Here is a 25,186-nt window from a genome sequence, read left to right on the forward strand (position 1 = left end):
GAACATGGAAATGCAATTATTTTAGTAAGTCTGGTTGAAGCTTGTAGGAGAAGTTTTCCTTCTCCTTTTAATTGTCCTATAAGGCTGCAAGGAGACAGAAGAAGAAATGACTTCTGCGTGGACGACCATACAGATAATACAACGACACAGGCCTTGCTGCCCTCAAGGATGGGGAATCCTAGTAGACAATGAGATAAAAAGAAAAAGGGGCGCACCAGCCATGTGCATTATCTTTTGTAAAAATATTTATTGTATAAAATGATAAAAGAAATTACTCACAAGCGATTTGTGGAACGGTGCAATGTGAAAAAAGCACCGACTAGCAGCAAACGGTTCTATGATCGAAATCTGCCAAAGGTCTTGGAGGAACATACAAGCATCACTACCGGCTGACGCGTTTTGAAGGGAATGTCCCTTCTTCATCAGAGCTCAGCAGTGAACCCTCCTTCAGTAGTCCCTGTATATATAGTGCCAAAAGGCACTATCAGTACATCAGGGAGGGCACATGGGGCCCGTCCCCCTCAGTGGACCCCTCCCTCCCAGGCTCCTCAATCATATAAGCACACAAGTACAAAAATAGATAACTAAAGGTTGATGAAAGACTAAATAAATGAATATCAAATGTGATTAAATGCTACCAAAGGCAGGGCTGCCCATGAAGGAGACATAGCACACACTTAGTGATAGGTAATGGCATACTGAGCGCATGGGGTGCAGAGTGACGTGAGCTGCGTGAACCTGACTACATTGCCAAAGCAATGAGGTTGCTGGGAGATACAGACACCTATATCAGACTGAAAGGAGACCCCATTATAGAGTACACAAAAGATCTGAAATCTAGATCAAGCCCTACTGGATGGGGTCCTTACTAAAAACGAGTATCACTTTCTCTATAATAGACATGCACTGACCCCACATTTCTACCATATTCCTAAGGTGCATAAGAGTGAGGTTGATCCTCCAGGTAGACCTATAATTGCGGGCATTGACAGCATCACAAGTAATGTGGCTTGTTATATAGATCATTTTCTGCAGGAAATAGTGACCAACCTTCCATCCTTCGTTAGGGACTCCTGCCATATGCTGGAAATACTGTCCCACTATGTATGGCAGCCTTGGTATAGATGGCTTTCCATAGATGTAGCCTCGCTCTATACATCAATTGACCATATTTATGGCCTAAGGGCAGTTAATCATTATCTGTCCAAAGAAGGTATATTAAATTCAGTGCAGGCTAAATTTGTACTTGACTGTGTAGAATATTCTCTCACGCATAACCACTTTCCTTTTCTTGGAGAGCACTATCTGCAGATTAAGGGCACGGCTATGGGGGCCAGTTTCGCCCCAAGCTATGCCAACATTTTTATGGGTTATTGGGAAGAATTGTCCATTTGGAACAATAACCCGTATGGGGTGAACCTGGTCCTCTTTGCCAGATATATTGATGACATTCTCATCATTTGGGATGGAACCGATCAGGAATTGCATCTCTTTCTTGACCACTGCAGAGAGAATCCCTTTGGGATCAATTTCACTCATGTCATCAGTAGTGATAGCCTTGTCTTTCTAGATCTTGAGCTCAGGAGTGACCTTGATGGCAATATCCTTTCTAGAACACATTTAAAACCCAGTAGTGGTAACTCCTTTTTGCATGCTGATAGCAATCACCACCTAGATGGATTAGAAACGCCCCTTATGGACAGTTCTGCCGTCTAAAGCACACTTGCACTAATAAAAGTGACTACCTGGAACAGAGAAAGATCCTCCGAAATAAATTTCTAGACAAGGGCTATGATCCCACCCTAATCGAGACTGCCTTCAATAAATATGCCCTCTTGTATGATGAGACTCCGGCACATGATCCACGGTCCGCCTCCACCACTAATCAGGACACTATACAAACCCGTTTTTCCACACAATACACCAACAAAGCCTTTAAAATACAAAGCATCCTACGGAATAACTGGAGTATTCTGAAGCACGATCCAGTGCTAAGTAAGCACCTTTCGGATGGACCGAACATAGTGTACAGAAAACCACGAGACTTGAGAGGCCTTATAGCTCCCAGTATGGTGAGGGAGCCCCCAAGTAGGTCCTCCAATGCATGGTCAACCATTTTTGACCAGAAAGGCAGCTACAAATGTAGTGTCAGGAACTGTGGCACATGTCAATACATGTGGCACAGAAAAAAGACAGTCAGTGGCAAGGACAGTAGGATACACCGTCTGAAACAGTTCATCAACTGTGGGATGGACCATGTGGTATATGGTATTATTTGCCCGTGTGGGCATCTTTACGTTGGCCGCACTTCTCGTCCCATGAGAGTGCGTATTGGCGAACCTTAAATGTGACATCACGAACACACGGGTCAAATATCGGGTCCGTCTGCATTTTCAGGAAGTCTACCATGGTGATCCATCAGGCATGAGAGTGTTTGGGATCGAGTCCATTGGGGGCGGTCTCGATAGGGGTAGAAGACACCAAAAGCTTTGCAAACGCGAAGCCTATTGGATATTCACCCTCGGGTGTATGACCCCCGGGGGATTGAATGAGGACCCTGAGGTCCACAAAATCACGTGACCCTGTGGTGCTCTCATGCTTTCTCCTCTTCCTACTTTCCTCATTCTCTTCCATCGTCCCCTCCCTCTTTCCATCTTGCCATACTTCTCTGTAATCAGGTCGGCTCTGTCTTTTGAGCTTTTATTTTTATGCTTTGTAAATTAGGTTTTTTTAGATTTATTAGTTTATCATGCATTTCTCATTTTCTACTATTTAATTTTTAATTCCTTTTAACATTATTGTTTATTAATACTATTATTGTGACACCATCAGTGACACTTTCTGTATGTAAAATATTTGTATCGTTTTGCTAGTGACCATTCTGTCACTCTACAACCATATGTCGTACACAGTAATGGGGGGGGGGGGGGGGGACCACCTGTGTCGCCCCTTTTATCCATTGCACGTTTCTCTTGCCACTCCCCCCCCGCTTCTTTGGGTACATTACTATACTTAGCACTATTTAGTAGCTATTGTTCAAGTTACTGTCTTGTGCCACATGTGTTCACTCCTTCAGTACCATCCCTGTGTAGCATTCTTTTCGGCCTGGGTTGTCCCCTTTTAAATATAATCTCCTCACATGACGGCCTGTGGCCGATTCATGACATACCAGTAGTACGGGCGCATATGTGTTGTGTAGATTGGCATGCGTGGTGTGCACCTTATGCTGGCGTTAGATATTATTTATTTAATCTAATCAATGATTCATTATTATTATTTTTCATTACTATATATTATTCATCATATATATATTATTCAGCCTTTTTTGAGGCCTCTGATTTGGCGTAGTCAATATCTGCAAGGCAGCTGTACGGTCAGACTGACGTCAGGTGGCTCCTATGCATCATCAGCCATGACCCCTCGGAAGTCTGCCCCCAGCAACATGGCGCCGTGCAGTCCTTTGCCACCTACGTCACTGGCGGGCGATGACTGACGCAGAGGAAGTGACGCGTATCCGCCTCTTCCATCTGCCTGGAACACTAATGCATTGGCGTGCGTTTCAGGACGGGTTTACTACCCGGAAATGATCGGCGCACTGCACTCCTTGCGGTGTGGCTGCCCACATGTACAGGGATTGTAGAGGATACTGAAGGTACAGTGCCCACTCTCACACGATCGCCTGCTAGCTATGTGGGGTGTCCCCCTATTTAACAGGTTCACGCAGCTCATGTCGCTCTGCACCCCATGCGCTCAGTATGCCATTACCTATCACTAAGTGTGTGGAATGTCTCCTTTATGGGCAGCCCTGCCTTTGGTAGCATTCAGTCACATTTGATATTCATTTATTTAGTCTTCCATCAACCTTTAGTTATCTATTTTTGTACTTGTGTGCTTATATGATTGAGGAGATTGGGAACGAGGGGTCCACTGAGGGGGAGGGGCCCCACGTGCCCTCCCTAAACTACTGATAGTGCCTTTTGGCACTATATATACAGGGACTACGGAAGGAGGGTTCACTGCTGAGCTCTGATGAAGAAGGGACGTTCCCTTCGAAACGCGTCAGCCGGTAGTGATGCTTGTATGTTCCTCCAAGACCTTTGGAAGGTTTCGCTCATCATAGAACCATTTGCTGCTAGTCGGTGCTTTTTTCACATTGCACCCTGTTCCACAATCGCTTGTGAGTAATTTCTTTTATCATTTTATACAATAAATATTTTTACAAAAGATAATGCACATGGCTGGTGCGCCCCTTTTTCTTTTTATCTCAAAGGCTGCGAGGAGCCCTGACACTCTGTCTGGACAGTGCTGATTGGCCCTGTGCTGATCACATGCACTCTCCCATGAAAAAAAAAACTCCCTAGCAATACATACCCCCCCCCCACTGGAAGCCTAAACAAGTCCGAACTGCAGCAAATCCAGATAAGTCACTGTTCCCAGATTTCCCCAATTTTTATATAAAGCTTCCCTTTGTGTTCAATTTAATCCCAGCTATGCGATGAAATCTCAGTGCAAACTGCAGCAAGGAATTCCAGATAAAACAAAACTAACGCTAACTTCTCTAATGCCGGGTACACACAATGAGATTATCGGATGAATGATCGTCCGTTTTTTTTTTTTCATGCTAATCTCAGATTGAATCTGACGAGTTTACTAAAGTCACGAAAATTTGCGTAGGACAGAATAAAATTTCTGAAGTGATGTCATGTGTTGTAATGCATTTGGATTGCATTTTCGAATGACAGCTGTGCTAAATAAACGAAAATTGTACGATATGGCATCGTACGGAAAAAAAACTTGTGCATGACCTGTCCTGTTCATCTCTCGAAAGCTCTGTACTAACGATTAGATTATCGTACGATCGCTCTGAAATCTGTATTTTTTGGACGATTTTCTGATCATGTGTACTTGGCATTAGGGTGGCCATACAAGTAACAATCTGAGCAGTGCTTAAAAGAACCGATTTGATCCAATCTATCGAAAAAAAACTCATATTGTGCCGTTGATCAATTTTGAGCAAAAAACTAAATTTATTCTGGATGGAAAATCCAATCGTAGGAAAATAAATTGATTGATACGATCGTTTAGTGTATCAATCATTGAGTGATATTTTTTATTTTCCAATTTGTATTTTTCTCTAACAGTAAAATCGATCGTCCTATTATATCATTCAGTGTATAGTCACCCTAACCGTCGTTTTTAGCAGTAGGAGAAGCTTTCACACCTTTGTTACAATAGGTAGAAGAATAGAAGTGCAGCCCAGCCCAGGCTGTGTCTCCCAGGCATGATGTTTGTTTCTGAGGTTTCAGCACTTTCTATGGGAGAGTATTAGAGCTCAGGGCCCCTCCTCGCTCCATGACATCAGGGAGGACCTTTGCACTCCCACTCCTCTCCCTTCCCGACATGCACTGACAGTTGGCTGTCTGGATGAGGAGCAGGCTGCGGGAGAGCTCTACCTTGGAGTTAACCCCCCTCAGTGCCTTACAAAGGAGCATTCTGTTTTCCTGATTTGGGTGTTGCGGCCTCTGGAAGGGAGCAGAGCAATTCTCTTACAAGAAAGGTACAGTGCTTTCTTACAGCCAAACATTTGTAGACTTTACAGGCTGAAGGGCTGAGGATTGGGAAACGCTCACTGCTCCGCCAGTACAAGAATGATCGGGGCTGGGGTACAGGTTTACCATCGATCGAAACTTGGAATATTATTATATGTTGTTAGAAACAGGAAATCTTGTTATAATGACATTTTTCTACATTCTTCTAAACATTGCATTGCTAGAAATATTAAATATTGTTAGAAACAGGAAAACTTCTTATAATTTTTTTTCATTGTTATAAACATTAAACACTATTGTACATTGTTAGAAACACGAAATTTTGTTCAAATTTTTCTACATTGCTGGAAACGTTAATCTTTGTTAGAAAGAATGATGTCAGAAAACAGAGCAGGTTGCTCCATGCAGTCAGCCCCGGTCTCTTTTGTCTGAGTATAGCTCTATGTTGGAATCCATGTACTGACTCACTGCCTCTGCTGGAAGTCTGTTCCAAGTAGCAACTACACTTTCAGTAAAATAATACTTTGTTAGATTAGTTATGAACTTTCCTCCTACTAGTTTGATGTCATGTTCCGTGTTCTTGATCTTCATTTCATATTAAAAATCCTGCTCTCTGGACCCTTAGTCATACCTGTAATGTATTTAAAGGTCTTGTGTCGCCCCTTTTCCTTATACATTGTTATAATCATTCAATGTTGGACATGTGAAATGAAATCTAAAACTCGTAGGCATTTTAGCTGGTTGATAATGCTGAAAAGTATTTTTGTACATTGAAAAGGTACAGGTAAATTGACATATGATCCTTTCTGATTCCTGTAATACAGGTGAATACACATTGAATTCTTTCTGATTCCCTTAGTACAGGTGAAGTCACATTGAACCCTTTCTGATTCTCTTAGTACAGGTTAAGTCACATTGAATCCTTTCTGATTCTCTTAGTACAGGTGAAGTCACATTGAATAATTTCCGATTCCTCTAATACAGGTGAATTCACATTGAATCCTTTCCGATTCCTTTAGTACAGGGGAAGTCACATTGAACCCTTTCTGATTCCCTTAGTACAGGTGAATACACCTTGAATCCTTTCTGATTCCCTTAGTACAGGTGAATACACCTTGAATCCTTTCCGATTCCCTTAGTACAGGTGAATACACCTTGAATCCTTTCTGATTCCCTTAGTACAGGTGAATACACATTGAACCCTTTCTGATTCCCTTAGTACAGGTGAATACACCTTGAACCCTTTCTGATTCCTTTAGTACAGGGGAAATCACATTGAACCCTTTCTAAATTCCTTTAGTACAGGTCAAAATCCAATGAGACTTTATGAACTCATTTAAACTTCTATGAGCATGCACATTCTTATATGCCTGCACGCAAGTACTGATGTGCTTTGGGGAATAGCAGCGTGCGTGTTCCACAACAGGAAGTTAGGGGAAGTGCTGCACCAGGAGCAGAAGAGCATTTGAATATGGAGAAAAAAGGTTACAAGCTGAGAATATATGAATTGGTGCAGTTATTGAACATAAGTTCTCTAATCACATTCTAAGTCTCTTGTAGAATAAAGTAAATATTGAAAAAAAAAATATATATTTTTTTATAGGATAACAGCCATTGGGTAAACATGACCACTTGAAGATATATAGGGTCCGTTTTTTTTCATTTGACACCATGACCCCAAGATTTATGTTGTATTTATTGTATTGCTTAGCAAACTTCAGATGATTTTATTTTTCCCAAAGTCTTACTGGTTGCTTTAGCTTTGAAATGCTGAGCTGTCATCTGGGTGAATTTATTGCAGAGATGTAAAGTACAGGTGAGTTGTGAGATCCGCCCTGTACTTTATAGTTCCAGGTCTAGTGACTTGACTAGTCATTGCAGACGACATTGTTTGTGGAAATGTTATTAACCCTTTCACTCAGTCCTTGCAGAACCTGCTGCCGTATTTCTGGTTTTAGGGACATTTAAAGCTTATGTATAGCCAAAACCCGTTTTTATAGTTTTGGGTAGAGTGTAGAGGGATTAAAACCCCTGTCAAGTTTTTATTGCTGTCTGTATCCTTGTTTGGGAGATTTACCCCTCTGTTTGTCCTGGTGAGCATTATCACCATAATAAATAAGGGTTGACTTAGTAAAACTGGAGGATGCTAAATCTGGTGCAGATCTGCATAGAAACCAATCAGCTTCCAGATTTTTTGTCAAAGCTCAATTGAACAAGCAGAAGTTAGAAGCTGATTGGCTACCACGCACCAGAGTTTGTTCTATCCAGTTTGAGTAAATCAACCCCATAGTGATGGAAATTTCTAAACTTTGGAGTTGTCATCAGGACAGGAGGTGAGAGGAAATCTTGCATAGGGGTACCAGTTTCAGTGACACCTGTATAAAAGGGTAATTACCTTCACTTTGTAGAGACATCTTCTCGCTTCCTGTTGAGTCTGTAGGGTGCAGTTCACCCCAATGGGACATAGAAACCGTAAAAATAATTTGGCAAGAGTTTGAACCCTTCCCCATGCCATTTAAAACCAAACAAACAACCACTTTCACATGGGTGGTCCAATAGGATACACCTGTCAGTTTTCTAGGTGGAACTTATCTGTTGGTCAGTGGATGACCCAGTGTAAATGGACACTAGATCATTTACATCTGATTACTTTTATTACTTTTTTTTCTGTTATTTGCACCTAAACTTGAAGGATTGAGGTAATTGGTCCATTTACATCCAATTGCCCATAGATCTAATATGAGTCAAACGAACATACATGGATATCAAAAGTGCCATCATTGGCATTCTTATCCAATTCAGCAGTGGAGCTGTTCAGGAATCTCCTGCTGATCAAACCGGACACAGCCTGAGTTAATGGGGCCTTAAACTTTATACTTTATACTTGTTCATCCAGATGATGGAACAAGTGCATGTGTAGACATCATTGCACGCCTCATGGTCATATAGGAACCTCTATGTGGCATTGCATATCAATCCAATGGCTTGTAGCCCTTAATTCTAGTTTTGTTTTTAGGTATAATTTCAAATTGCCTTAGGTTTTCTAAGCAGAGTAGTTAGGGTTGTTTGTAGCCCCCATCACCAAGCAACCAGGCCCTGAGTGGTGCCCTAGGTCATAAATCAGGATAAGCCACTCAGAGAAGTGAGCTTTAGTGAAGACTAAATGGGTGGAAATGAGAAGCAATAAGGAAGAGCATTCCAGATAAAAGATATATCTCAACAGAACCCAAAGGTTAATCTTGTTGATCGTTTTTTGTCTCTGTGCAGTGATATGAATGGGATGAAAAAGCCTGTTCTATGTATTGACCTGTACCCTTCAATACTGGATTCCTACCAGTCGCCTACAATTGCGGTATCCAGTTTATGGAGGCCTGTGAGCTTTTAGGCCTCATGCACACTGGGCCTTTTCTACACACTTTTCTCCTAGCAAGAGAAGAGCAGCTGCAAAAATGCTCCTAAGCCATGTTTTTGCAAACGCGTTTAGGTGCATCAAGCGCTTGGGTGTTTATTCATTTCATTGGCCAGAATATTTATCTTATTTTGGCCATTGAAATGAAAAAGAAAAAATGCTCAATTGCTAAAAGTGTCTGGGGTTATGTGCATTTCGAGGCATTTACCTACATTTAGGTGCATCAGGTGTTTTTTATGCTCAAAAGCTCCTCTCCTGAACACACAAATGGGTTTTTTTTTTCTGTTTCTAAGATCCTGTAAATGCCTATAGTGTTCATAGATACATAGGTTAATATGAAGGGGAGTTTAGAGGCAGACGTTTAGAGGTAGCATTTTTGAACCCAAGTGTGTATGAGGCCTTAGGGCCATTGCACCAAACGCGTTGCCCAATGCATTCCAAATACATAGACAAGGCAATTTGCTCTCTGGTCCGGCTGTTTCAGTTCACACCAAAGAGTTGCATTAATGTGAGCTGAAAAGTATGACTGGCTACATTTTACACAGTGTTGTTCATACATTTGAATACATTGTTATTTTGTGACAGTAAAGTAAAAAAAAAAAGTTAACAGTGCAACAACTCATCGTACAGCACCTTAACAGTGCACACTAATGAGCGCACGTTATTCGACACGCCCGCTGGTGTGAATAGGCCCTAACTGTCAGTTTTTTGTCTTCTCTCTCTGAAGAAAACTTGATAGGGCAGATTGAAAACTTTCACTGAGTTGCCGTTTGTTCCCCTTTTTCACATAAGTATAAACGCCATGACTGTGCCTCCCAGCACAAGATAACTAAGGATAACAAATCCCTTGTCTTTGTAAATCTGGTCATTCACATTACAATCTGCTTGTACAATTTCATTGTAATGTACTTTAGATTTACCAACAACTATGTGATCCAAGGGCCTACCTATACAGTGCAATCCCCTCAATGTATATCCGGTATACAAGCTTTTGTACTGCATGTTAACGTTTGCTGGTTGGTGAGCCACACAAGACCGCATGCCATTCGCTCTCTAGCCGTTTTAGCCCCGAAAGACTATACCTCCTTCCTGACCAGAGCACCTTTTGCGATTCGGCACTGCGTCGCTTTAACTGATTGCGCGGTCGTGCGACGTTGCACCCAAAGAAAATTGCCGTCCTTTTTTTCTTTTGGTGGTATTTGATCACCTCTGCGGTTTTTATTTTTTGCGCTATAAACAAAAAAAGAGCGACAATTTTGGAAAAAAAAGCAATATGTTTTACTTTTTGCTATAATAACTATCCCCCAAAAATATATAAAAAAAAACAATTTTTTTCCTCAGTTTAGGCCGATATGTATTCTTCTACATATTTTTGGTAAAAAAAAATTGCAATAAGTGTATATTGATTGGTTTGCGCAAAAGTTATAGCTACTATAAAATAGGGGATCGTTTTATGGCATTTTTGTTATTAATTTTTTTTTATTAGTAATGGCAGCGATCTGCGATTTTTTTTTTTTTTATTATGGCAGACACATCGGACACTTTTGACACTATTTTGGGACCAATGTCATTTATACAGCGATCAGTGCTATAAAAATGCACTGATTACTACACTGGCAGCAAAGGGGTTAAACACTAGGGGGGCGATCAAGGGGTTAAGTGTGTCCTAGGGAGTGATTCTAACTGTGGGGAGATGGGCTTCAACTCCCATGACAGTGATCACTGCTCCCAATGACAGGGAGCAGTGATCTCCATCATGTCACAAGGCAGAATGGGGAAATGCCTTATTTACATAGGCATCTCCCCGTTCTGCGGCTCCATGACACGATCTCCGGGAGACCGGCGGACATCGAGTCTGCAGGTCCCGCGGGCACAGTTACGCTGTACGCGGCGGCTAGCCCCACCAATTAAAAGGGACGTACAGGTACCCCCATTTGCCCACCGCTGCCATTGTGCCGACGTATATCGGCATGCAGTGGTCGGCAAGTGGCTAGCAGTGTCTACTACAGTGATTTGCAGCTTCAAGGGGCATTGGTCAGGTATGATATATACTGTACATAGTTACATTGGTCAAAGCTGGATCAATGTAGCTATGTATAAAATATCCATGCCTGAAATTCATCTTTAAAGAAAGGGGTCAGACTTGACTGAATTGCCACAAATACAAACCATTCTGTTTATTCATTTGTATCAACCATGTTTAATCGCTGATACTGATCCCCTTATACTAGTATGGTTGCTCATTAATCATATTGTAGCAGCAATAATAATTAATGTAAAACATATTTTCTTCAGGTCCTTTGTCCAGTTTCATGAAGAAAAATAATCTTTTTAGCCATTCATATTTAACTTTGTATTACTACTGGCCAGGTCACAAAGGTGGGCTAGGAGACCCACAAGGGTAGAAGAGGAATTTACTGTTTATAAGAAAGGCTTGCGTCCATATGAGGAGTGCATCCCTTGTTTTTTAATAGCTATGGGTATTATTCCAAACAGAATTATGCTATAGTCATGAAGTATCAACTGCCTAGTCTTTTGCCATGGCTACAATATAAAGCATGACTACCGGAGCTGTAGTTAGGCTAGTATGTCTAGACGGACTGATCATCCTAGAGGTCTGGAAGCAGACTGTCTACAACTGTTTTGTTAATCTGAAGGACTCTAATAATTAAACCATAGCTTAACCTAAACTGAACTCCAGGCTAAAAACACCAATAAATGCAATTATGTGTTTATTACAAAAGCAATAAAATGTATTTTAAATGCAGCTATTATAAGTACCTTATTTTGACATAGCCTCCAGTGATCCCCCATACAGCAACGGTCTGACTTGGAGAGGAAAGGCAGCATTTCTGACCAATCAGGTGTGCTGCATTCACATGTGAGATATATAGATTTCTCAATGATGACAATACTGATTCGTTTTTTACAGTTCTATCCCTTATATGAGAAGTAAGTGATTTCAGTCACTAGTTATTAGGTCTGACCTTACCCCCTCCTCGCTTTCCACCACGACTGATCTAACAATAGCTATGAAGGAGACGGCTGATTCATAGCTGCAGCTAGTCTCGGCTGTGAGCACTTAAGCCTGGTACACACTATTTTTTGGGTTGAATGAAAAAAAAAACTGACAGCTTCGGTCGGAGCCACTGTAGTTACTATGCAAAGTAAGTACAGTGATCTTCCCCCGCTGAGCTGTTGTGTTCTGACAGGGGGACAGCCCCCCCCACCACCACCACCACCACCACCACCAGAACACTCCAGTCAGCGCTGTCCTCCATTGGCAGAGGGCGCTGATCGGGAGTCAGTTGGCTGCTAGTTTTCCAGCATGCTCATCCGACAGAAGCCGGCCAAACGGCTGGCTTCTGTCAGACAGACCGATATACACACAGGCCGAATGTCTGACTTTTTTTTTCAACCAGTTGTTTGTATTGGGAAAGTGCTTACAGCCACAGCTGAGACAAGCTACATTCTTTTGGCACTTTATTTTGGGTTTTTTGGGGGAGAGGGTACCTAGTTTTGACAGGTACCTGCTCCCACTTCCACCCAGATCACCTAGGACAGGGGTTAGCAACCTACAGGCCACACCCAGCCCGCCATCGCTAAATGTCCGGGCACCCGACCTGCAGACATTTTCGCTGCTCTCCTCTTCATTGGACAGCGGCCGGTATTACAGGCTGGATTGGGGTGGGAACTGCTGGAGTTAACTTTTCACAATAAACAGTAGGTGATTGGTTGCCGGGGGATCCTAGCAACCAATCACCAGCCCATTAATGTGAAATGTTAACTTCAGCAGTTCCCACCCTGTGATACCGGCCGATCTCTGCTCTGCTGTACACCTGTGTAAGGTAGAAGAGTCCTACCTACACAGTGTATGTTTGTGTGGGGTTGGGTGCAGGGGGGCGAAGGACACAATGGGGGTACAGAGGTACGCAGGACACTACAGTGGGGGGGTGCAGGGAACAGAGGTCACTGCTTTGGGGGGGGCACAGGAAACTGTTATGGGCGGAGGGGGCAAAGGACACTATAGGAGTAATGTGAAGGGGGACAGAGGACACTGCAATAGGGGGGACCCTATTAGGGGCCCCTTCCGTCACCCCTGGGGACAGGGACCCCTTCCATCACCCTTAGGGACAGTAACCCCATCTCCAGACCATGCTGGCTGGCAGGGTTGGCGTCAGCCACCCTTGGGTGCCAGGATGGGGCAGTAAAATCTGCATCCCCAACCACATGCTCCCTTAGGGTGAACTGGCTTTATATTAGTGAAGCACCTTCAAAGTGAGGTAAACCTGTACTGTTATTAATTACTATGTTAGGATTATTATTATCCTAATTTATTAGCAGGTGAATGCGGCCCTCTATGCATTCACATACATTGAATCCGGCCCTTAAGTGGAGAACGGTTGCTGACCCCTGCCTAGGGCCTTGGCAATTCACCACTGGATTTGTTTTCTAGAGCACAACAGTGAGATCATTCCACTTCTGCTGGCCCCCACCAGATAATAAAACCCTCCAGCATCTACTCAAAACTGAAATACAAATATTTAGGGGACTGATCCTTTACAGATCATTTCGAACCCCAATTTCAAAAAAGTTGGGTCACTGTGTAAAATCCACATAAAAACAATGCAATGATTTTCAAATCTCATAAACCCATATTTTATTCACAATAGAAAAGATATGAAATGTTTAAACTGAGAAAATGTACAATGTTAAGAAAAAATTAAGGTCATTTTGAATTTGATGGTAGTAACACATCTCAAAAAAGTTGGGACTGGGCAACAAAAAGCTGGCAAAGTGGTACTAACAAGGAAGAGCAACTATTTAGGTTAACTGGCAACAGGTCAGTAACATGATTTGGGTATAAAAATGGCATCTTAGAGAGTCAGAGTGTCCCAGAAGTGAGATGGGCAGAGGTTCAACAATCTGTGAAAAGCTGTTTCTAAAACTTGTCGAATATTTTCAGGATAATGTTCCTCAATGTAAAATTGCAAAGACTTTAAATATATCATCAACTACAGTATATAATATCAAAAGGTTCTAAGAATCTGGAGAAATCTCTGTGTGCAAGGGACAAGGAGGGAATGCAATATTGGATGCCCGCAAACTTTGAGCCCTCAAACGACACTGAGTTAAAAGACATGATTCTGTGATGGACATCACTGCATGGACTCAGAAATACTTCCAAAAATCACTGTCTGTGAATACAGTTTACCATGCCTTCCAAAAATGCAAGTTAAAGCTCTGTCATGGAAAGAAGAAGCCATATCTGAACATGATCCAGAAACTCCATCATCTTCTCTGGGCCCAAGCTCATTTAAAATGGTCTGTTGCAAAGTGGAAAACTGTTCTGTGGTTAGAGGATTCGAAATTTGACATTCTTGTTGGCAACCATGTCTTCTGGACTAAAGAAGAGACCTTTCACGATGGCCCACAGGCCAAAATACAGCAGGTGATGTTCTGAGGATGCAAGCACGCTATTTCCGTGGTTCCATTGAAGTTTTGTGTTTATATGCTCACTTTACAAGTTAGCCTGTGAGTATTCTGCAATAAATATTCTTTTAAGCAATCTTGTGCGGGCTTCACTATGCGCATCTTTATTTCCTTTATGGGGCGCACTCCTCCCATTTGAATGTGACCTGGGATTGATGCATATGTCCGGATAGCGGAAACCATAGTGGATATCTAGCCTGGAGACTACACTGGGGATTACACTGTTTTGGAGTGGTTAATGCTGATATGTGGAGAAACTCGATGTGTTCTATAATCAAACGCCTATAATCTGTGGCTTTCTGGTAAAAAGATTAGATGTGAGCACGGTGGTGTATAGACTTTGAAGCTGGTATGAGGATCTTGCTTCTTTGCTTCTTTCATTCACCAATCTTTTGAATCTGATCCATTTCCTATCTTCAGCGCTGCATATGGACTCATTATTATTTACACATTTCAATCAAACAATGTTTATGCTTGCTACTTTTTATTTGTCTGCTTCATGTGTGTTGGTTATTAATTGAAGCGCGGATATCAACATATATTTTTAAAGAAGAGAGGGACCTTCTGGCTTATCAGTGATCAGTTGCATCTCTGATGGTATGGGGGGGGGGGTGCATTAGGGAGCAATGGGCAGCTTGCGCATCTGGAAAGGCTAATCCGCATACTGCATTTATGACAACAGCATGGCTTTATAGTAGAAGAGTCTCTGGTGCTTAACTAGCCTGCCTGCAGTCCAGACCTTTCACCAATTGCAAATATTTGGCGCATCCCGAAACCAAAAATATGACAAAGAAGACCCAGGGCTGTAAAATACTTAGAATCCTATATCAGGCAAGAATGGGACAACATTTCTTTCCCAAAACTTCAGCAGCTGATCTCCTCAGTTTCCAGCTGTTTCTCAGAGTGTTAAAAAAGAGGGGATGCTACACCATGATAAGCATGGCCGTGTCCCTACTTTTTTGAGATATGTTGCTGCCATCAATTTCAAAATGACCTTATTTTGAAATTGATGGCAGCAACACATGGTACATTTTCTCAGTTTAAACATTCTGTTTTTATGTCGATTTTACACAGCGTCCCTACTTTTTTTTATTTTTGGTTGTACATTAATATTAAATTATTATTCCTGAAATGTTTAAAATATACAAATGGCTTTATATAAAACTGATATGATTTCATACCTTTGGTATACACAAGAGCTTGGTGTTTGTCATTCCTGGCACGCCCGTGCATCGGTGCCTTTAGGGTAGGTTTATCTAGAACTAGGACTGAAGCGTCAGTGCTGACAGACACTGTAGCGTTCATTTAGCATGGGGCTCAGAATGTTCTTGAAGATGGCTGTTGGGAGTGTTCAGCAGGTATTTTGAACATGTGTCATTTGCCCTATTTCAATGCCGGTGTGTAGGGGTTCTTATTGTGCCTCAGCAAAAATATGCCTGTGGGTGTGTAAAGCCACCAACATATAGTAAGTAACACATTCCATTTTAATGGACCTGCCCTGCTGACTGTTGTTTGGAAACTATTTTAGTGCTAAGGGATTGTTGTTACAAAGTAATTAGGTGGGCCAGGATTAGGTGCTACATCCAAGACCATTCTGTATTGTGTGCAAACCATGAACTCGCCATGAACCTCCAATAGAGGGATGCCAGTTGCTGAAAATATGAATCCACACTATATGTGTTGTACCTATTCAGCTTCCATGTCTTCCCAGTATTTTTACTCTTTATAGATGGATAGATAGATGCAGTTCAGGTTCCTTGGAGATTTTTTCGGTATGCTGGAAGATCAATGGGTTCATTCCCATACTAAGGCCTCATGTACCAGCTGCTGCAAAAATCCAATGGATTGTGGCCACTCAGCCCGTACGAAGCAATGACGGGATGACAGCAGCCACAGTGTTCGGATTTAATTAATGAAGCGCTCCAGGCTCCCCCCAAAAAATTTAAAGTCAGCAGCTACAAATACTGTAGCTGCTGACTTTTAATATTAGGGCACTTACCTGTCCAGGTATCCAGCGATGTCCTCACCCGAGCTGATTCTTTTTCATTGGCGCCTCCATCTTGACTAAATTGGCAATTAAGCCTTGCGGCTTCACAGCTGCACTTTGTGAATGGGTCGCAGTCTTCTGGGACCTGTCATGTGTCCCAGAAGGCTGCAAGGAAGGAGGGAGAGGGGCAAACTGTCAAAACCAGGCACCCACTCCCCCCTTCCCTCCAAAAGGTGGCAAATATGGCAGCATAGGGAGGAGGCAGACAAGCGGAGCTTCCCCTTTTGGGTGGAGCTTCACTTTAATACAGCCAGCAATTGTCTGCGATTAGGGACAGATGATCCCCTTGGATACAGACAGCTTACATCTGTCCCTAAGTGCAGATAATCGCTGGCTGTGTGATTGCGTTTGAACACTGGCGGACAGCTATGGCCGCAGTCAGCCTGTCATTGCTTTATACAGGCTCAGTGGCCACAACTGTCTGCAATCACCTGTACATCCAACCGCATGAATCTGCTGGAATTTTGCAGCAGTTAGAACGTTTTTGCCATGTGAATGAGGCCTTAGGCTACACTCACATTAGAGTGTAGGCTATGTGTTTAGATTAAATGCAGCAGAAATTATCTACAACGTTTTTCGGTGTTAAGCTGTATTTGCCTTTACATGCATTTACACATGTTTACATGTAATTAGATGCTTTCAGAGTATCTAATATGTCCTCTGGACACATAGACTTTAAACTACTTGAGAGGCTGATGGCTACTGAGGCTGGATATGGCTGGAAGATGCATCTGGTGCTACAAATGTTCTAGGTAAGCGTCCAGGGACAGGTGCTCGGAATGCAGGCTGCATGCGTTCCCGGTATTTGTCCCTGGACATATACTGACCTAACCATAAGTACCACTAGCTGTATCTTCCAGCCCCTTTCCAGACCAGCCGCACAGTTCACCTGCACCATTTGTGACCTTACATTTTGACTGGGGACATTTTCTGGTGTGACAGATTGTTTCGGACGTGATGCATACATTTTTTCAGTGTGATAAATACATCTTTTGGGTGTGATAAGTGCATACCACTTAAAATTATAGATATTTGTGCAGCCAAAAGGAAAACATAAGTCAGCAATTGACAGGTAGGTCTCTCATCCACTAATATTGCCTGTCTCTGGTAAACATCTTATTCATGCTGATCCAGTGAAATGATCGCTCCTTTCTGTGCACGGGAGGTATAAATATTCAAATTCCATAAAATGGTGTAGGGGGAATCTTGTCAGCAGGAGTATTGACAATAATTTAAACAAAAAAAAAAAAAATGACAGGGGTTTTTACCCTTCCATACTCTATACAAAACTAAAATAAATGACTTTAGCTACTGTACACCAGGTGTTTTGCTAGGATTGTGAAAGACCTGGGGCACTCTTGGGCACTCAGAGGAGGGGAAGAAAGTGGCATGCATAGTTTGCCATGTGGAATGATAGATGTGACCAAAGGGGGAGGGGTTTAAATTAAAGGGGGGGCATACTTGATGTACATGGCACATAAATGTCACAGTCCTAGTACCCACAAATTATGCTATTAATTACTATGCCACCAGTGAGGGTCTGACAGACACGCATAAACATCAGAACAAACAGTTTTAAAAAAAATGAAACTTTCGTTAAAGATGCTTTTCTGCACACAGGCTAATCTCATGACACCATGACTCATGACACTCAGAATGCAGGGGTCAGAAGTACTTAATGCAGGGGTCAGGTGTGTGTACCGCGGAGAGTATAGGAGTCAGGAGTACGTAATTCACAGGGCGCAGGGGCTTGACGTATATAATGTACAGAGTGATTCATGTAGAAAGTGCAGTGGTCAGGATTACATAATGCACAGAGTGTAAGGGTTAGGGGTGTATAATTGCACAAAGTGCAGGGGTCAGGATTACATAATGCACAGAGTGCAGGGGTTAAGGGTATATAATGCACAAAGTGCAGGGGTCACAATTACATAATGTACATGGGTTAGGGACGTATAGTGCACAAAGTGCAGGGGTCAGGGGCGTATAATGCACAAACTGCAGAGGTCAGGATTACATAATGCACAGAGTGCGGGGGTTAGGGGCGTATAATGCACAAAGCAGGGGTCAGGATTACCTAATGCACAGAGTGGAGGGTTTAGGAGCGTATAACGCTCAGAGTTCCGGGGCCTAAAATATATAACACATCTCTTCCCCCTCCAATCCCCCCTCCATCCCGATACACATTATTCCACAATAAATTTGTGCATATCTGCACTATCCTATGGTCTCAGTTTTCCAGACCTCAGATACTATGGCAATTTAAAGTTAGGGGAATTCCTTCCCTCGACTGTGTCATGGGACACATGAGAGCCAAAGTCTGTCTCCTATCTATCTGAGTTCTTTCAGCAGCTGCCGTGTGATTGGCACAGCAGCGCCGCAAGTTTGCCACGCGCAAGAGATGTGGGGGAATGTGCCCTGGGTGTCTGGCAGTAGTGATGCCACTGGTGTACTCGTTAATTAAGAGGATCGTGGAATTGAGGGATCATAGGATCAAGAAATTCACCCTGGTCCATCCTGGTGTGTTGCCCACATTATGCCGCCTGTTATTGTGTATTGAAGAAGCTAATTCATTTGAATGAGCTGGTAATGTACCAAAAAAGGACCAGAAATCTAACACGCGCTATTTTTTCTGTTAACGCACACCACAACGGTAGTGATTTACTGTGCGACTGAGGTGCTGCAACACTGTGAATGGGCCCCTTTAAGTTATGTGTAAGTAATGATGCAGATAAAATGCCGCTGTTTTAAAGAACTGGCCTAACCTCCATTATTATGGGTTAGTGTGTCAGATGAATGATTACTGTTTTCTTTGTACAAGTTTGGGCTGGAGGGTTTTTTATAATTACAAGAAGGACAATGTTACTGTTTGTAATTGGTTATGCTTAAAATCCATGAACACACTTCCAGGCATACCGGACCAGATGGGAAACAAAGTGTGCAGTGTATTCATCATGTGACCCTTCCTGTACATTGCTCCCCTCTTGTTACTGCTGGGGGGGGTTGTCTGACCCAATACAGTGTGTGTACACAGACGTCTTTTACATCCATTTCTCAGCCTCTTCATACTTAAAAAAAAAAATAAAATATATATTGTTTATTAGAACAAATATTAGCAATTCCATTTCCTGGTTATGAACTGCAGCATTTTGCTGTTTGAGGCCGGCTTTGCACCTGTGTATTGCATTAATGCACAAGCACCCCAACGCACTAAAGGAGCACACCTGTGTTGTAGCACAGCAACGCACTAAAGGAGCACATCTGTGTTGTAGCACCGCAACGCACTAAAGGAGCACACCTGTGTTGTAGCACCCCGACGCACTAAAGGAGCACACCTGTGTTGTAGCACCGCAACGCACTAAAGGAGCACACCTGTGTCGTAGCACCGCAACGCACTAAAGGAGCACACCTGTGTCGTAGCACCGCAACGCACTAAAGGAGCACACCTGTGTTGTAGCACCGCAACGCACTAAAGGAGCACACCTGTGTTGTAGCACCCCGACGCACTAAAGGAGCACACCTGTGTTGTAGCACCGCAACGCACTAAAGGAGCACACCTGTGTCGTAGCACCGCAACGCACTAAAGGAGCACACCTGTGTCGTAGCACCGCAACGCACTAAAGGAGCACACCTGTGTCGTAGCACCGCAACGCACTAAAGGAGCACACCTGTGTTGTAGCACCGCAACGCACTAAAGGAGCACACCTGTGTTGTAGCACCGCAACGCACTAAAGGAGCACACCTGTGTTGTAGCACCGCAACGCACTAAAGGAGCACACCTGTGTTGTAGCACCGCAACGCACTAAAGGAGCACACCTGTGTTGTAGCACACTGCTGTGCATTGAGATGTGATGCTTCTGGAACAATAGCACAGGTTCACTTCCTGGTCCGTTGTGCATTGACAGCCCATTCAAAAAAGAAGGAGGTTAACAAACTGGACTGAATAGATGTCTTTTATCTTGTCGATTTTTTTTTTTTAATTTTGCAAAGGCCCATAGGCAGGCTCAACGCAAAGGCGCATAAAGAACAAGTGTTTTCTATGTGCCCTGTTCACACTTTAATGCTGCATTAAGATGCAGTGCAACATGCTGTAGTACATAGACTTGAATGAAGTGTCTTTTTTGCGGCTCCTTAATAAAGTTGAAAAAAGAACCCAGTGCCATGCATTTTACCAATGTATCACACCACTTCTACCCAACCTACACCAGGCCACATTGGGCTTTAGCTTGCAGGCTGGTGTGAAGACGCTTCTAGACAGTTGCTATTTTTTTTCCAGGGACAACTGTAAAATTTGGGCATTAACAGCACAGTGGTCATTATGACAAAGAGAAGGGTGGATTTCTCTGATGGATACAAAGAGCAATAAAAGCCTCACAGAGGTTTCAATACTTCATTCTATCCAAAACTGAAAAAAATTATTGGTTTTACATACACTATATTACCAAAATTATTGAGACGCCTGCCTTTACATGCACATGAACTTTAATGGCATCCCAGTCTTAGTCCGTAGGGTTCAATATTGAGTTGGCCCACCCTTTGCAGCTGTAACAGCTTCAACTCTTCTGGGAAGGCTGTCCACAAGGTTTAGGAGTGTGTCTATGGGAAGGTTTGACCATTCTTCCAGAAGCGCATTTGTGAGGTCAGGCGCTGATGTTGGAGAGAAGACCTGGCTCATATTCTCCACTCTAATTCATCCCAAAGGCGTTCTATCAGATTGAGGTCAGGACTCACCCCAAACTCACTAATCCATGTCTTAATGAACCTTGCTTTGTGCACTGGTGCGCAGTCATAATGGAACAGGAAGGGGCCATCCCCAAGCATGAAATTGACCAAAATGTTTTGGTATACTGATGCCATAAGAGTTTCCTTCACTGGAACGAAGGGGCCAAGCCCAAACCCTGAAAAATCACCACACCATAATCCCCCCTCCACCAAATGATTTGGACCAGTGCACAAATCAAGGTCCATTAAGACATGGATGAGCGAGTTTGGGGTGGAGGAACTTGACTGGCCTGCAGAGACTCCTGACCTCAACCCAATAATATGATACACTGTCACTGTACTAAGGACACTGGCTGTGAAGGGGTTAACATCTAGGGGCAATTAATGTGTTAACTGTGTGCCTAAAACGTGTAATGTGTGCAGATTTGACTAAGAGATGTGACTGTATATCTCCCTGCTTTGCAGGGAAAAAAACAGCCACATCTCTGCTCTGTGTGCAGAGCCCTGTGTTGTTAGTAAACACAGGGCTCTGTACTGTTATGCGCTAAGCTGTGCTGTAGCGAAGGACAGCACAGATGGGGCAGTACGTGCCCCCTACCCAGAAATAGCGGATCACGTGCATGTATGTGATCTGGCAAAACAGGGGCCTCCCTGCTGCAGTATAAGTGTGATGGGCAGTCCAGAACTGGTTAACCACCTTAAAACCGCTCACTGCACATATACTGCGGCAGGGCGGCTCTATTGCGCGAAACCTACCTGTACATCGTTTCATGCAGTAGATACTGTGGGCGCGGTTGCTGCAAAGAGAGGCAGAACGGGGATCTGCCTATGTAAACAAGGTGGATCCCCATTCTGACAGGGGACAACATGGAGACCTGCTGTTCCTAGTGATCAGGAACAGTGATCTCTGTGTTGTCCCAGTGAGCCCAGCCCCCACACAGTTAGAACACACCCAGGGAACACAGTTAACCCCTTGATTGCCCCCTAGTGTTAACCCCTCCCCTGCCAGTTTTATACATTGATCAGTGCATTTTTTTTAGCACTGATCACTGTAATAATGTCACCGGTCCCCAAAAAGTGTCACTTGGGGTCAGATTTGTCCACCCAGTGTCGCAATCCCACGAAAAAAACACAGCTCGCCGTCATTACCAGTAAAAACATTTTTTTAAAAATCCATTAATCTATCCCCTATTTTGTAGACGCTATAACTTTTGCGGAAACCAATAAATATACACTTATTGCGATTTGTTTTCTTTTTTTTTTTTTTACCAAAAATATGTAGCAGAATACATATTGACCTAAACTGATGAATAAATTTGTTTTTATTAAAAAAAAAAGTAAAAAATATTGTTTTTGTTTCAAAATTGTCTTTTTAAAAAAAAAATTTATAGCACAAAAAATAGAAACCCCAGAGGTGATCAAATACCACCAAAACAAATCTCTATTTGTGGGAAAAAAGGATATACATTTTGTTTGGGCACAACGTCGCACGACTGCGCAATTGTCAGTTAAAGCAGTGCAGTAATGCAAAAAATGGCCTGGTCATTAAGGGGGCAAATCCTTCCGGGGCTGAAGTGGTTAAAGTGCATCTAAGAGAAAACACCCTTTTTTTTTTTTTTCTTTTTTTTTTTTTTAGTTTTGGATACAGTGAGGGGAAGGTTAGACCCTCTTTCAGGTTTTTATTGCTCTATGTGTCCCAATTAGTGAGATTCACTTCCCCATTTGTTAAAGAGACCATTGTCACTGAGAAAGAAAGTGATGGGAAATCCAAAACTTTAGGGTTGTCCATAGAACAAGAGGGGAGTTCTTCTGATGGGGACACCCATTTCAAGGACAACTGTGGAATTCCTCCTACTTTCTGTTGCATCTCTGGAACAGGAATCGAAGGTAAATTATTACACAAAAATAACCTGGGAGGCTTTTTTTTTTTGTATTTCTTTATTTTGTTGTGCTTCAATTGCTATTAACTCTCCCCTACTCCATCTAGAACTATATACACACCTTATGTACATTAGTCACTGTATCATCCTGCATTACCTAATGCTTGTATTGCAAAGTGTAAGTGAATATACCTGACTCTGAAGACTAAATTACTTGAATGATGACACTTTATGCTTTAGGGCAGACTTTTAGCACTAACTATTTTTTCGAAAAGTTCAGATACATATTGTGCTTACATCACATATTCAGCATGCCTCATGAGTTCAAATCATTGAAGGCCTGAAGGGCGAGTCCACCTGACATCTCAGTTTTGGATGGATGCTAGTGGGATGGCAGTCATTTTTAACATTTAGCGGGGTCTAGTGGTGAGGTTTCACCTCCTGGGTTTTTGGCTTAGCTCATCTATAGGCTGAGCCACATAGCTGCGGTGTTCTCCATTTAACAGAATGGAGAGTGCAACACTGAAAACGAAACATGCATTGACACAATAAATGGGCCCTTACATTTTGTATTGTTTAGAGCAGCCATTCTCAACTAGGGTTTCTTCATAAGTTGTTGGGGGTTCCTTGACCTGTGGCTGATTGACCTCCTATCTGATTATGCCAGCATAGTTCTGGAGCCAATGTTCCTTTTAGCGTTCTGTAAGGCTACATCAGCCCTTTTTAACCCGGGTGCCTTTAGGTTTCTTCCGGGGGGCCTTGACAAAGTGGCTAAAAATTGCCCAACCACTCTATATAAGCCACTGAGTAGATCAAGCCTGCCTTTTAGTTACGCAAAGCCACGGGTTTTCATTGTGCGCCATTACAACCTTGTAGCTGCCGGCGTAGTAACAACTAATGATGTCATCAGCTGAAAATAAGGGCGTTGAACACCTGCACAGCATCCTTGTTTGTCCCTCTCCATCAGCACAGGGGTGACATTCGCTGAACGAGGAAAACGGATTGAGAAGAGAAACATTGGAATACCAGTCAGTACCAGCGTGCAAAGGTGCATTTGCTTTGGAAGAAATTTACCGGTAACTTTGGTTGTCCTATATGTGAGGTGGATGTTGCTGCGTTATGTAAAACTATTTGTTTAGTTTTTTTATATTTTAGAATGGGGTGTAGAATTTTAAAGAAGCTGATCTCCTTGACAACATCTGGTTAGATGAAATGTACGTTGAGGCGAAGCTTGTGCTGACGTCACCCGCGCTTTGCTGGAGCCGGCACCAGCTGCATTTTTACTGTTTAATGCGCTAACAAGAGGATGCTTTGTAAGTTGTTTTTTGCCTGATACTTAATAAATATTTGACGGTGCTACACCATTGGAGACTTTTGTTTTCTTGGCGGGCATAACCGTGGAGTAAGAGAGAGAGATTACAGTGGAGTTCTCACTGGAGGTGCCATATGTGTTCCTGTGTCAGAGGATCCATGGTTCAAGATCCATGTAGCTTCATGCTTTACCAGACCTCCTATAATTTGGGGTCTGGTAATCTGGTAAGAGGCTGTTTGTGTTGAGGTGGTGGGCTCACCGATCACACTGCATTGATTTATATTACGGATATGATGAGCATTACATTACAGGCAGTCCCCGGGTTACAAACAAGATAGGGTCTGTAGGTTTGATCTTAACCACTTCAGCCCTGGAAGTTTTGGCTGCTCAATGACCAGGCCATTTTTTGCGATACGGCACTGCGCCGCTTTCACTGACAATTGCACAGTCGTGCGACGCTGTACCCAAACAAAATTGATGTCCTTTTTTTCCCACAAATAGAGTTTTCTTTTGGTGGTATTTGATTGCCTCTGCGGGTTTTATTTTCTGCGCTATAAACAAAAGAATAAATTTTGAAAAAAACACAATATCTTTAACGTTTTGCTATAATAAATATCCCACATTTTTTATAAAAAGAACACATTTTTCCCTCAGTTTATGCCGATATGTATTCTACATATTTTTGGTTAAAAAAAACGGCAATAAGTGTATATTGATTGGTTTGCGCAAAAGTTATAGCGTCAACAAAATAGGGGATAAATTTTATGGCATTTT

The 25,186-nt window shown here is 42.7% G+C and overlaps 1 protein-coding gene across 7 annotated transcripts in view; it reads left to right on the forward strand.

Annotated features, from left to right (window-relative positions):
- LOC141110881 (myosin-10-like) overlaps nt 1-25,186 on the forward strand; it is a 308,010-nt gene that overhangs the window by 108,956 nt on the left and 173,868 nt on the right. For 4 of the 7 annotated variants that reach the window (XM_073602625.1, XM_073602626.1, XM_073602628.1 and 1 more), the window contains exon 1: nt 5,378-5,557. The exons of 1 other annotated variant lie outside the window; for it this stretch is intronic. The gene's annotated coding sequence lies outside the window, so the exon portion shown is untranslated. Of the gene's footprint in view, nt 1-5,376; nt 5,558-25,186 lie in introns of those variants that run through there. 2 more of the 7 variants (XM_073602621.1, XM_073602624.1) reach the window with 1 other exon arrangement.

Source organism: Aquarana catesbeiana, linkage group LG10, assembly GCF_042186555.1.
Source record: "Aquarana catesbeiana isolate 2022-GZ linkage group LG10, ASM4218655v1, whole genome shotgun sequence".
Classification (NCBI taxonomy): Eukaryota; Metazoa; Chordata; class Amphibia; order Anura; family Ranidae; genus Aquarana; species Aquarana catesbeiana.